Here is a 12,885-nt window from a genome sequence, read left to right as displayed (position 1 = left end):
TCAGATTAGCCTTTGCCTTCCAAAATAAACAACTACTTTTAGGGCATTACTCCTGGGGGTCTGAAAAAACATGATGTGAAGCCATCACTGTTCTGCCTCTGATGGTTGAAAATCACTTGCTTAGGTATTAATTTGGCTGCAGGAAACCATCTAATTGATGAACTCATTTGCACCTTTGTTTTTTCATTAGACAAACATGTAGTTTTCCTCCTATTATGTGTCAGTCACTGTATCAGGGACAAGGGAGACAAGAAGGTTAAACTCCAGTTCCTGCTTTAATAATAAAGTTTTTGGAAGGAAGTGCATGAATTTTCTCAAATATTTATAAAGGGCCAACTACAGCTCATAGGTACTAAGTAGCTAAATAAGGTAGAATCCTGCCTTCCAGGAGATTACAATTTAATGATGATACAATAAATCATAGAGCAAAGAGTCAGTGTTCCTGCCTCCTGCTACCTCCTCATCTTATCTCTCTGAAGATAGGACTACCACTCATGGGAACTATGCTACACAAGGTAAATACGTTTATGTGTATGGGATGGTTTGCTGGTGGATGGTGGTGTAAAGCGGGAGCTTCAGAAATATTGCCATGGGAGAACCACATTTCCAGTTCTGTCCATAAGCCACTAATACTCTTATAAAATATTTAGCCCATAAAATATGACTGAATGAGGAACCACTCACCAGATAAGTGAATCCAAAGGAAAGTCATCTCTCGAGTCAAGCAGGGAACATGAGGCTGTTTCTAAAGTGGCAAAGAGAAACACAAGAAATTTGCAAATATGACTCAGTGGATATGTCTTTTCTACTATATTGCAGCTTAGTTTTTGAAATTCAGTAGTGGTTTGCAGTAGCTGGACTTCCCACAAATCGCTCGTGCTAGCAAAACCAGTCGTTGCCATTATCAGATTTGACAGTGTTTAATGAGTCACTTCATATTAGTTGCAGTTGTAGCGTTCAGCATACTGTGGGAAAGATTTAGTATGAATCATCACCCACCTAGCTCTCCACTGGGGTCTCTATGCTGTAAATAGGCAGTGCGTTTGCCAATCTAAAAAAAAAAAGAGAAAAAAAAAGAAAATAAAAGCATCCATTAGAATAATTCAGGACAATTCTTGATCTGCCACCACCACAACCACTACCACAGACACCACTGATGACATTTATTGAATTGCCACTGTATTTTAACACTATCCTGGGCAGAAAGCCAAAGCAACTCTCTTAACTACTGGCCATTTTGAACAATGCATTTTGTAATGCCAATAAAAAAATGCATTTGGATTCAGAAGAAATGTAGTCTGTACTTGGTTCTGACTTATTAGATACATGACCTTAAGTAAGTCACATTTTCTCTCTGATCTAGTGTCCTGATCAGAACCGCATCATAAGATTAAATCAGATAATGCATTATAATGATGGATAGGAAACAGTTAAATAGAAAACTCAATTATTAAAGTCAAATGGGATGTTAAGAGTTTGACACAGGCATCTGCTGCAAACTCTATTTGGGATTGCCCACCACCAACACCACATCCCCAAATAAGAAAGATATAAAATCTTTCCTCACCCTACACATCTCTCATCTCACCCCACTACTCCTGGGGCACTGGCAGAATAAAAATTAGAATCTGAGACTGAGGGAATGTACAGTACTTAAAGCAAAGAGATCCTAAGAGATAGAGCTCACATTTTACAAAGTATGATGAAGTAAAAGAAACTTTCTGTAATTCCAACAAATGCAGGTCATCCAACATTGGAAATATAGTTGGTATGGACTGTACAAAGAGGAGACCCAGAGCAACTGCAGATAGAAAGATCCCTCACAATTAGTAATCAAGATCAAGGGACTGACATGGATATTAAAATCACCAACAAGCCTATCAAGTGTTAGTATGGAGAGAACAACAGGGAGGCAGATGTTAAAATCTTCAAGGGACAAGGAGGAGTGAAGCCCACGGCTATGGCTGACTCCAACAAAAAGTTGTTAGCAGGTGGTATAATCTGACGGTGTAAGCTTCACAGCTGGGCATTTTACTGTATTAGATGATTTTGTTTGGAACAGACAAGGTAAATAAAAATGCTTTTTCAATGTCATAGCAATATGTCACTAATGAATGTTATTATTACATAAGTAAAACTGAATATGATCAAAATTTATTTTAGAGATGATCTGTGGATTTTCTGTCCATAGGTTTAAAATAAATGGATAACTCAGCCAGGCGCAGTGGCTCACACCTGTAATCCCAGCACTCTGGGAGGCCGAGGTGGGTGGATTACCTGATGTCAGGAGTTCAAGACCAGCCTGGTCAACATGGCGAAACCCTGTCTCCATTAAAAATACAAAAATCAGCCAGAATGGTGGCACTGCCTGTATTCCCAGCTACTTGGGAGGCTGAGGCAGGAGAACGGCTTGGACTTGGTAGGTGGAGGTGGCAGAGAGACAAGATCATGACACTGCACTCCAGTCTGGGTGACGTAGTGAGATTCCAAAAAAAAAAAAAAAAAAAAAAAAAAAAGAGAAAAAAAAATCTCAATCTTATAAAATGTTTTCCCATATCTCATGGTTTCAAGAAGTATTAACTACTCTTCAACAGGATATATGAAATATGAATCAGAATGTAAAGTGCCCGAGATTTATAACTTTAGAGGAAGGCCATAGGTAACAATTAGTGCGTTAGAGAGGCAAAGAAAAGGTGGGAGGTGAAAACATGTTTATTGCTAAATCAAATAGACAGTTCTCAATTTTCATATTAGGCAAAAATTATTAATGTTTGACATAATGATCACTCTGTCCTTTATGAAATACCTTTTTCACTTGGCTCCTATGAAACAACTCCCTTGCTTCTCCTCTTGCCTCAGTGATAACTCTGCTCAACATCCACTGCTAGTTGTGTCTTGTCTCACAGGCCAATGAACCTTGGAGCGCCCCAGGTCTCATATCAGTGGACCTCTTATTTATCTATACGCACTCTCTAGGTGATCGTATAATGCTTTTAAACACCATCTATAAACTGAAGACCGCCAAACTTAAATCTCCAGCAGACTCGCAGACTTGTATGTACTACTGCTTATTCAAGACCTCTACTTGGAGGATTCAAAAATCAACCTGTCTACAGTCAAACTCTTCATTTTGATTTAACTCGACAAAGACTTTTTCTAATGGCAGTTGCATTCATTCATTCATACAACTAAACATTTTAAGCTCTTACTGTGTGCCAAGCACCATTTCAGGAATGATTTTTCTAGTAGCTCAGGCCAATGTCTACCTTGAAACTTTTTTTTTGGTCTCATACCCTCTCTTTTTGGATTGTATCACCTCTATACCTTATCACCTTTATATCCTATCACCCATGTACTGGAAATTCTGTGTAGCAGTATTCTGGTTTTTTTCTCCAAACACATCTATTGCTTTGTCTTGGTCCAATTTCTATCTGGATAACTGGAGTATTCCATAGCCTCATCCAATATCTGGGTTTCCTGCTTCTAATTTCTCCACACAGTGGAGGGATCCTATTTGAATTAAAGTCAGATCATATTCCTTCTCAATGCTCAATGGCTTCTCACAACACTCAGAGTAACATTAAAGTCCTAATGGCCATTCATATTTTTTTTCCCGCATCTCTCCTGCTTGTTTGATCTCATTTGCCTACAACTATCGCTCATATTCACTCCACTCTGACCACCACACTGGCTCCTGATTGTTTCTCCTGCACACCAAGCATAGTGCTTTCTCAGGAACCCTGCACATGCTGTTCGTCTGCCTGGAATGCCCTTCATCCAGACAGACCTATACCTTTGCCTGCACTCCATGACAATAGTGCCACCTTTCATACAAATACCTGTATACTTTGCTTCTTCACTTCCTTCAGGGCTCTGCTAAACTTGCTCAGAGAGGTCTTCCCTGGTTATGCTGCTTAAAACATAACCACCCTTGTCCTCATCATTCTCTGTCCCCTTATTCTGTTTCATTTCTGTTGATAAAACATCTCAAAAGTAGAGATAACATGTATATATTTATTTTCTGTCTCCTCCAACTAGAATATGAGTTCCCAGGATATAGAGTTTATATGATTTGTTTATTGATGAATCTCCAAAAGTAGCCCGATTTTATAGGCGAGGAAACTAAAGCTCAGAGAGATGAGTGCCTTCCTTGAGGGCTTTTCTGGAGAAAATGGGGATTACTAAGTAGGAAGGAGAGTATAAACATGGGGGTGGTAACGATAGCTAGATCAGAGCTGTAAAAAGTATAGCAGTTAAGTTCATAAATTCTATCATCAGAGATAGTCATTTTGTGACTTGCGGGAAGTTATATGAATTTTTAGGTTTCAATTCCCTCATCTGTAAAATTAGAGTGATCATAATAGAGTCAACTTCAAAAGGTTGTTCTAAACTTGAAAAGAGATGATACCCATAAATCAACAAGCCTGGCATGTCATACATTCTCTAATAATGGGAATTATTATTATCTGAGAGTTAATTTCTTTGAATTGTAGATATTTTTCTAAATTCTCCTTCATTAAAAAAATGCTGAACATAATTATCCATCTGCTACCAGCAGACCCTTCATTCATTATTTATTGAGCACTGCTCGAAACACTTACAAATGGCTAAACAACTCATCTACTTTTCTAAAATGATTATTTAAGGCCAAATGTGGTACTCATCCTCGAATGTATTATTAAGTCTGGACTTGGGAAAATACAAATCAAGGTGATTATCCTCCTTGATCTTTTACATAGCACTTTGTTGAAAGGTCTTGTTGAAAATAAGACTGGTAATAAGAAAGATGATGATGAAGATTGTATTTTTTGTTAATATTATAAATTATAATTTGAAAAATTGTTTCATGTGTATTATCCTATCTGACCCTCAACAAATATAGGAGGAAGGCAAATGAGATTATAATTTTCATCTTGCAGTTAAGAAAGTTAAAGTATAAGAAAGTTAAATAATGTTGTTAAGGTTTAAAAAAAGCCCTAATATGTGATGAGTTAATATAAGAAGTCAAATATTTGAAGCCTTAGGCTAGTTATCTACCTATTATACGGTCTTTTAACACAAGGTAAACAGGAGGTATTTTCTGCAATGAATCCTTCCAGGTTGTTTAAATTTATAGAGACTCATTCTTCTGTGTTCCTTTAACACATTGCACTTCTATGTCCATTGTGAGAAGAAGGGAAAGAACATTTATTGATCAACTATAAACCAGTGTTCTACTTTTCTATCTTGTACTTGCTTGCTTATGTGTCTTTCTGACTCATTAGACTGCATGCCCCACTGGGACAGCCAACATAGTCCATTCCATGGGCATGCATACACCGCAGTAACTGCTGTGTAATATGTGTTCAATAAATGTTTCTTGAATAAGATAATGAAATAGTTTATTTGGTGAAATAAGCTTACATATAGAAAAAAGCAACTAAAGCATATCCCAAAATTTAAACTATATAATCAATTAGCATGATTACAGAGAATCTCATCAAATTGTCATCTCCTAGGTCAAAAACTGGTGACTATCAACAGTTTTCTGTGGTTCAAAACAATAGTTTCCAAGAGAAATAATGATTTTGAAATGCCCAGTTGGCCAATCAAATTTCTAGGATCTGTGGAAATCCTTTTCGGCTTATGTTTAGTTACATAAACTTTCATGTCCCAACCAAGGGGGAAAAAGCCAATACTTTTATCTCAAAGTAAATTCTTCTAACCTCAAACATTCAATTTGTGAATGGGTAATTAAAATTAAAACCGGAACAGTTCATTCAGTTACTGAGTTATAAAGGGGTCTTATCTATTGATTACCTATAACAGGGTCTACAAGCTAGAGCAGAGAATTCATCCATTTGCCTTACCATAGCTTAAAATCCAGTCATGCTGCCATTTGTACAATACGGAAAGATAAAGTGTCCATACTGTTTTCTCTAATATAGCAGTTTAAATATTACCACTTAACAGTTCTCACTTACTCCTTTCTCACTTAACTTGCTCACAGAAAAAAATAAAAACACTTTATTATTATTTTTTCCATAGTGTTTGCTTCATTTTGATATTTATCAGTATAAGGACCAGGAGGATATTCTTTTAATCAGTGCATTGTCACTGCAAAGCTCTATGCTGGGCATATACCAGGAAATGGATTGTTTAAATTAAATGCATATCTGTAGACACAGATGAAATTATAAAGGCTACCAAATCATCTCTCTGGCTCCTAGAAGTACCCTAGTTTAATAGGAGAGAGCAAGGTATATGGGGTAGGAGATGGTTCATATAAAATGTCCTTGATTTTTAAGTAACAGCGCCTGATTGACCTCTTGCTCTAACCGATCTGACTCTCCAGTCTGAAAGGACACATGATAGCTGTGCTCTCCTGAAATGTGGCATTTATCTTCATGAGTGTAGTGATGAAGGATGGATCAGGACTGGAACAGTCATCAGTGACTTATCCCATCTCTTTTCACAAGTGAAGATAAATGACACAAAATATCAGCCACTGTGCATTATATATATTTATTCCGCATTGACGCCCACAGACACAAACACGCTATAGACCTTTTCCTCAACCTGATTGTTTGTCATTTTCAAAACATACACCTAACAATAACAAAAGCAAAGCTAGGGGAAAGTCAGAGAAAGTGAAAAATGCTGAAATAACTTCTATGAGACAAGCTATACCCTGTGAGGGGATGCCTCAACAGACCCTGCCTATAGGAACTCAAAAATGGCTGTAAGCCTTAAAATACAATATCCACATGCCTCTGTTGTCATTAAGCTAACTTAGAAAATAGTCACAAAGAGCCCCGAAGGATGATGCATAAAGACACTCTCCAACCTGCAGAAAATCACGAAAATGGTGTTCCTGACGGAATGGCTTCTAAGACCTTCCAGTCATCTACAAATAGTCCTCCTGGTTTACATTATTCTAAAACAATATTCCTTATCCTCCGATGATATGCTTTCCCTAATTTCTGAGTTGGACTAGGACATACTCATTAAGCTTCTTAAACTGATAATAAGGTAGACAAGGCATAAAAAGTTGAATAATGACACCATGAGGGATGGACTTCCTGCTCAACACTGGTAGCTAGATACTGTGGGAACTCTGTGTCAGCCTGGCATTGGGTATAGCACTTTCTACGTTGCAGTGGTATAGCACCACTGAGAGCACACAGGATCAGATTAAGTCATTGCTTTCAAACTTAAAGTTTACTTAAAGTGGGTCCTGTTGGGAAGGACCTAGTCTCCTAGATTTCATCCACTAGAAAATGGTTATGCCTAGATGATCAGAAAGCCAAGTGTTCTCTTTACCAAAGCAGTTGGAAACTGTAGCTCCTGCCTCATGTTGTAAGTGTCTGACTTTTTCCCAACTTCATTAGCCCTTCTCTCCATTTAATAGTGGGTACTGACCTCCACTTGCAGGTAGAACAAATCCTGGCCATCTTGTTAGGCCTAACTCTCACACAGTCTCATGACATCATTACTGATCTTAGGCTTCAAAATTTCTACTCCGTACCCTATACGACTTTGGGAAATTTTTCCAATTTGGTCCCAAGACCACACCTCCATATTTATTTCAGATCTCTTACAGGATCCCTGTCCTGTTGCGTAAATCTAGATCTTTTTATTATAACATATCCAATCTCCCTGTTCCTCAAAAACTAAGAACCTAGCTTGCTGCTCAAATTTCTAGATTCCAACCTTATCACCATAACTGCCTCCAGCACTGATAGCCTTTCTTCTACATTTTTTTTTCTTATTCAACATTAATTAATATCTTACTTAATAGCAGAGACTGTTCTAGACACTGGGAATTCTGCAATGAATCAGATAGTGAACACCTCTCACTTCATGGGGGTGACTTTTTGTAAGTTAGACAGATAATAAATAATTTAAAAAAAGATGAGGTAGACATAATTGTTGAGATGAAAAGAAAAATAACTAAAAAACAGAATGATTGAGAGGAAACTTTATTTTTTCTTTTCCTTTTTATGTAACTTTTATTTATTTATTTTTTTTTATTTTTTTTTTTGAGACGGAGTCTCGCTCTGTAGCCCAGGCTGGAGTGCAGTGGCCGGATCTCAGCTCACTGCAAGCTCCGCCCCCCGGGTTCCCGCCATTCTCCTGCCTCAGCCTCCGGAGTAGCTGGGACTACAGGCGCCCGCCACCTCGCCCGGCTAGTTTTTTGTATTTTTAGTAGAGACGGGGTTTCACCGGGTTAGCCAGGATGGTCTCGATCTCCTGAGCTCGTGATCCGCCCGTCTCGGCCTCCCAAAGTGCTTAAGTTCAGGGTACATGTGCAAGTTTGTTATATAGGTAAACTTGTGTCATGGGGGTTGCTGTATAGATTATTTCATCACCCAGGTGTTTAGCCTAGTATTCATTAGTTATTTTTCTTGATCCTCTCCCTCCTCCCACCCTCTACCCTCTGATAGGCCCCAGTGTGTATTATTCCCCTCTATGTGTCCATGTGTTCTCATCATTTAGCTCCCACTTTTAAGTGAGAATATGCAATATTTGATTTTCTGTTCTTGTGCTACTTTGCTAAGAATAATGGCCTCCACTTCACCCAGGTCCATGCAAAGGACATGATCTCATTCCTTCTTATGGCTGCATAGTATTCTATGGTATATATGTACCATATTTTCTTTATCCAATCTACTGTTGATAGGCATTTAGGTTGATTCCATGTCTTTGCTACTGCGAACAGTGCTGCAATGAACATACAAAGTGCATATGTCTTCATGGCAGAATGATTTATATTCTTTTGGGTATATATCCAGTAATGGCAGTGCTGGGTCAAATGGTGTTTCTGACTTTAGGTCTCTGAGGAATTGGCACGCTGTTTTCTACAATAGTTGAGCTAATTTACACTCCCACTAATGATATATAAGCATTCCTTATTCTTCACAGCCTCACTGGCATCTGTCATTTTTGACTTTTTAATAACAGCCATTCTGACTGGTGTCAGATGGTATCTCACTGTGGTTTTGGTTTTCATTTCTCAAATGATCAGTGGTGTTGAGCTTTTTGTCATATGCTTGTTGGCCACATGTATATCTTTTTTAAAAAAGTGTCTGTTGATGTCCTTTGCTCACTTTTCAGTGGAGTTCTTTGTTATTTTCTTATAAATTAGTTTAAGTTCCTTATAGATGCTGGATATTAGACCTTTGTCAGATGCATAGTTTGTAAATATTTTCTTCCATTCTGTGGGTTGTCTATTTATTCCGTTGGTAGTTTCTTTTGCTGTGCAGAAGATCCTTATTTTAATTAGATCCCATTTGTCAATCTTTGCTTTTGTTGCAACTGCTTTTGGTGTCTTCATCATTAAATCCTTGCCTGTTCCTATGGCCAGAATGGTATTGCTTAGATTGTCTTCCAGAGTTTTTATAGTTTTGTGTTTTACATTTAAGTCTTTAATCCATCTTGAGTTAATTTTTGTATATGGTGTAAGGAAGGGGTCCAGTTTCAATCTTTTGCATATGGCTAGCCAGTTACCCCAGGATTATTTATTGAATAGGGAGTCCTTTCCACATTGTTTGTTGTTGTGAGCTTTGTCAAAGATCAAATAGTTATAGGAGTGCAGCATTACTTCTGGCTTCTCTATTTTGTTCCATTAATATGTCTGTTTTTGTACCAGTACCATGCTATTTTGGTTACTGAAGCCCTGTAGTATGGTTTGAAGTTGGGTAGTGTGATGTATCCAGCTTTGTTCTTTAATGCCTTGGCTAATTGGGCTTTTTGTAGGGGTTGGGGGGACAGGGGTTCCACATGAATTTCAAAATAATCTTTTCTAGTTCTGTGAAGAATGTCATTTACTGTTTAATCGAATATCATTTAATCTGTAAGTTGCCATTGGCAGTATAGCCATTTTAACAATAACGATTCTTCCTGTTCATGAGCATGAAATGTTTTTCCATTTGTATATGTCATCTCTGATTTCATTGAGCAGTGTTTTGTAGTTCCCATTGTAGAGATCTTTCACCTCCCTCGTTAGCTGTATTCCTGGCGTTTTATTCTTTTTGTGGTAATTGTGAATGGGATTATGATCCTGATTTCGCTCTTGGCTTGACTATTGTTGGTGTATAGGAATGTTAGTGATTTCTGTATATTAATTTTGTATCCTGAGACTTTGCTGAAGTTGTTTATTAACTTAAAGAGCTTTGGGGCTAAGACTATGGGATTTTCCAGACACAGGATCATGTTGTCTGCAACCAGGGATAGTTTGAGAGAAAACTTTAAATTGGTGGTCTGGTAAGGCCCCTCTGAAAAAGAGATGTATAAATTCAAGAATGACAGGAAAGAACTTAGATATAAAAACATCTGGGAGAAAAATATTCCAGGAAGAGAGAATAGCTAACATAAAGTCTTCAATTTTTAAGGAGCATATTCCCTTAAAGAATAATAAGAGAAAGAAAGAGGCCAGTCTAGTAGATACAATAGGGGCAAGCAAAAGAGTCAGAGATGTGACTGGCAAAAGTATTAGTTTCCTGTGGTTGCCACATTACCACAAACTTGATGATATAAAACAACAAAAATGCATCCTTCTACAGTTCTGGAAGCTGGAAGTCTGAAACTGAGATGCTGTCAGGGCTGTACTCCTTTCAAAAGCCCTAGGGGAGAATTCTTCCTTGCCTCTTCCAACTTTGGTGGCTTTAGGTCTTCCTTAGCTTGTGGCTACATGGCTCCATTCTCTTCCTCAACTCCTAAATGACCCTTCTTCTCTTCTCCCTGGTCTCTCCTCTGTGTGTCTCTATGCGGACATTTGTCATTGTATTTGGGGTCCACCTGGATAATCCAGGATGATCTAATTTCAAGATCCTTAATTTAATTATGTACACAAAGACTGTTGTTTCCAAATAAGGTCACATCTGGCTTCTGGGGGTTAGTATGTAGATTTTTTTTCTGTAAAACCATTCAACATGCTTCTGAGAGCTAGGCCTTGCAGGTCAGGTAAAGCAATTTATTTGTATTCTATATGCAATGAAAAGTTCATAGATAATTTTACATTGGAAAATAATAATTTGATTTAGACTTATTTCTTTAAAAGAGACATGGTCTTGCTCTATTGCCCAAGCTATATTGCAGTAGCATGAACATAGCTTACTGCAGCCTCAAACTCCTGGGTTTAGTCTCCTGAGTAGTTGGGATAACAGGCACACACCACCATGACTGGCTAATTTTTTTTTAATTTTTAATTTTTGTAGATACCTGGCATCGCCATTTTGTCCAGGCTGGTCTCAAACTCCTAAGGCTCAAGAAATCCTCTTGCCTCAGCCTCCCAATGTACTAGTACAGGCATGAGCCACCATGCCCAGCCTGATTTAGACTTTCAATCTACGATTCTGGCCACGTATGAGAACTAATTGAAGGGAGCAGTCGTAGATCAGTGATACATGAGAGGGATGGTTTGATCTTTGGTGGCAGCAGTAGAAATAGAAGTAGAAGATGAAGAATTTGTTATGGAGGTAGAGTTAAGATTTGCTTAGGGATTACATATGGGGGTGGTGGTGAGAGAAATTAAAAAAAAAAATGCCATCTGCCAACTACCAGTGCAACTACCTAAATGTCGTCTGCTCCTGAACTCCCCACTGCCATGCTCCATATGCCTGCAAGAGTATTTGTGTCAAGGGATCACCTCCACCTCCCTAGCTATTCTTAGACCTTTGAAAATATTATCTTCTCTGTTAATCTAGTTCTCTTTCCAGTTCTTATGGCATGCTGTGCCTTCTCTAACTTTTCCCCAAGAGGTTTCCCTGTCCAATGACAAATTTTGCTTTAAAACAAGGCTGTTCTAATTCTTTCCCACTCCAATGCAGTTTCCTGAGGCATCTAAACCACAACCCAGACAACAGACTCTGAAATGTCAGGGATTTTTGCATTTTCTTTAGATCAAGGTAATTGAAAACTCTTTGAAAACAGGACTAACAAAGTTTCAGAGCCCATTTATACAGCAATTCTTATCTCAGTGGCATGTATACACCCAGTACATAAGCCTCTATAGAACCAGAGTTTCTAGACTGTTTTTCTCTATGAAATTAGAGTTTCTAGACTGTTTTTCTAGTTCAGATACCTCTTCTGGATACACAAAGAAATTTGTATCATCAAAATAATATCAATTCTCATAGTTATATCTTTTCAAGAAATTATAATTTCAAGTCAAGTATAATGTTTCTCCTTTGCTAGTTTGAAATTCTGATTAAGAACTCAGGCTTAAATTTTTCTAAAGTAGTTCATGGAAGGTAGAGACAAGAAATGGAAATGCGCTACAGTTGTGCTACAGTTCAAATGTCCATCAGTGACAGACTGGATTAAGAAAATGTGGCACATATACACCATGGAATACTATGCAGCCATAAAAAAAGATGAGTTCGTGTCCTTTGTAGGGACATGGATGTAGCTGGAAACCATCATTCTTAGCAAACTATCACAAGAACAGAAAACCAAACACCGCATGTTCTCACTCATAGGTGGGAACTGAACAATGAGATCACTTGGACTCAGGAAGGGGAACATCACACACCGGGGCCTATCATGGGGAGGGGGGAGGAGGGAGGGATCGCATTGGGAGTTAGTTGATGGGTGCTGACGAGTTGATGGATGCAGCACAGCAACATGGCACAAGTATACGTATGTAACAAACCTGCACGTTATGCACATGTACCCTAGAACTTAAAGTATAATAATAATAAAAATAAATAAATAAATAAATAAAATAAAATAAAGTGAAGTCTCCTTGATGAAGGCCAAATTTTCACATTGAGAAAACCATTATAATAAAATATAGCTGGAAGTCTCTACTTTTGGATTCTGGGGAAGAAACAAGGCAACATGAAATCTCTGTCATTATTTTCTGACATTAGGCTATTCCTAATTGCTGTTCCCAGATACTTC

The 12,885-nt window shown here is 38.0% G+C and overlaps 1 protein-coding gene across 13 annotated transcripts in view; it reads right to left on the bottom strand.

Annotated features, from left to right (window-relative positions):
* Positions 1-12,885, bottom strand: part of LRRC4C (leucine rich repeat containing 4C) — a 205,942-nt gene that overhangs the window by 28,054 nt on the left and 165,003 nt on the right. For 9 of the 13 annotated variants that reach the window (XM_073017224.1, XM_037997473.2, XM_073017220.1 and 6 more), the window contains 2 exons: positions 1,000-1,051; positions 685-745 (listed from right to left, as the gene is read on the bottom strand). The exons of 2 other annotated variants lie outside the window; for them this stretch is intronic. The gene's annotated coding sequence lies outside the window, so the exon portion shown is untranslated. The remainder of the gene's footprint in view (positions 1-684; positions 746-999; positions 1,052-12,885) is intronic. 2 more of the 13 variants (XM_037997481.2, XM_037997484.2) reach the window with 1 other exon arrangement.

The sequence above is a fragment of the Chlorocebus sabaeus genome, chromosome 1 (assembly GCF_047675955.1).
Source record: "Chlorocebus sabaeus isolate Y175 chromosome 1, mChlSab1.0.hap1, whole genome shotgun sequence".
Classification (NCBI taxonomy): domain Eukaryota; kingdom Metazoa; phylum Chordata; class Mammalia; order Primates; family Cercopithecidae; genus Chlorocebus; species Chlorocebus sabaeus.
The sequence above is the reverse complement of the archived record's forward strand: the minus strand, read 5'-3'. Positions and strand labels throughout refer to the sequence as shown.